The sequence below is a fragment of the Otolemur garnettii genome, unplaced genomic scaffold, assembly GCF_000181295.1.
Source record: "Otolemur garnettii isolate 467f Iridium unplaced genomic scaffold, OtoGar3 scaffold00025, whole genome shotgun sequence".
Classification (NCBI taxonomy): domain Eukaryota; kingdom Metazoa; phylum Chordata; class Mammalia; order Primates; family Galagidae; genus Otolemur; species Otolemur garnettii.
This window is the reverse complement of record NW_003852420.1, coordinates 6,257,490-6,259,470: the sequence shown is the minus strand read 5'-3', so window position 1 is coordinate 6,259,470 and position 1,981 is coordinate 6,257,490.

Here is a 1,981-nt window from a genome sequence, read left to right as displayed (position 1 = left end):
CACTAGTTTGCAGATGGCATAGGTTTTGGGGACAGATTTCGAGCATCCCTGCCCTACACGATAAGTTCTTGAGAGCTGCATTTCATAAAGGGGAATTATCCAAGCATCTTTCAGTTATGGTTCCTTTTTTATAGAAAGTACATTTAGAAATAAAATATTTTTTCTAAAGAAAATAGTTATTAGCCACATAGATCTTCAACTATTGAACACATTGACCTTTGTCAATGACTGCCCAAACTTTTTACCAGAAACTAAATCCCTACTCTCCCAGGGATGGCAGCAAGTGTTTGCCTCCCTGACACCTTCTAAAACCAACGATGAGTATGATCTGACTCAACAGAAATATTGTGAAATAGACTAATGCTATTTAATGAAACTCTGTTTTAAAAAGTGACAATTTTTTAAAAAGATAGTGAAGCATAACATTTGCTAAGGAGGCTTTAATTTTAAAATTATGATAATGATTTTTAAATGAGTAGAAGAAGAATTAGAAAGCTAATGCAACAGCATGTTTAAATCCTCATAAATAAAATTCTTAATATTTGGGTGGTACTGGGCAACATAATCATGCTATGTGTAAGGTACTATGTATTTGATGAACTGGAAGTACTTATTATGTGGTACTCAAGACATGGTTGGCATTTTCTGTTGGGATGAGTTAATCATAGCTCCTATGTATAAGCAGCCAAAGATGACCTTGCTTTTGGGGAGAACATAGAAATTTAGTGAAAGGATAACAGACAGCTCAGCATTGCTAGGAATCCTGAAGGTCTAGGAAGGACTAATAGAAACTAAGTAGTAGATGGACTATAATTAGAATTCCACCCTAACCTGTGTGTTAGCAAACCTGCAACTCTGCCTGCACCTTAGCTGCAAAGGAGTCTAGGAAATTGAGTGTGTGGCTTTTTTGATTTCTATGGATTCCCAAAGCAAGCATTTCTTCCAGCTACAAAAGCAATTGCAAAATTACAGATGTACATTGCAATGTGTTACTCAACTATGCATGCTAAGAGAGGATTTGAATGGTTACTAATGTATAGGTACAAATCACTACTAGTATATAGGTAACCTCTAAGTTAAAGGGTCCTCTAACATCTTCAAAACCCTACATATCTCTCGTTCAAAATTCAGTTCCTACAACTCAAAACATTTTAGCATTAACACACTTAGATGTTATCCATCTAGGGAGAGGTTCTGCAATACTCAACTTCCTCCTGCATTTATTCCTCTCTCAATGTATTTCCCAAGGCTGTCATCTAATTAACAGTCACAAAGCTTCCCACAATACAACTGCCTATGAAACGGCTGGTTTCTTCATTAGCTTGTTTCTCTCTCCTCATCTCTTCCGATTAGCAGCTGATAAAAGGAAATCAAAAGCACCTGATACCCATTTTTCATAATGGAGAGAGTTCATTTCTCTCTGAAGCATGAAGAAAATTCAATTTTAGAGAGCTCTCTCTTCGATTTGGACAATGAGGCTCTGAACACCGAGGCTTTTATCTGACAAAGACCCCTTTCTGAAAATGTTTGCTTGCACTGGATCATATGGGAAAGGTACCATTATATTTCTTTTGTAAGTGTCATCGCTATATCCGTTGCATCATATGCATCCACCTCTAATTCTTTGGATCATCCCAATTCTATTTCCATAAAAAGATCACTTATAATGGCCATTATTTATGGTGTATAACTAAGTATATTGCCATGGAAATATGGGCCAAAACACTGCATATTTTATTTTTTTATTATACTTTATTAAATCATAACTTTGTACATTGATGCATTTATTGGGTTCAGTGTACTGCTTTTATATGCAATGCTTACATTGAACTAAGTAATACATCCATCACAATTATACTCATTTCTTAATAGCTTTGAAATGTACCCTTGCATCATGCACATTAGGTGAGGTCCCCTCAAATATCCTCCCTCTTCCCATATCCCCCCTCCCCTCTCCTCTCTCTCCTGTATATATATATAT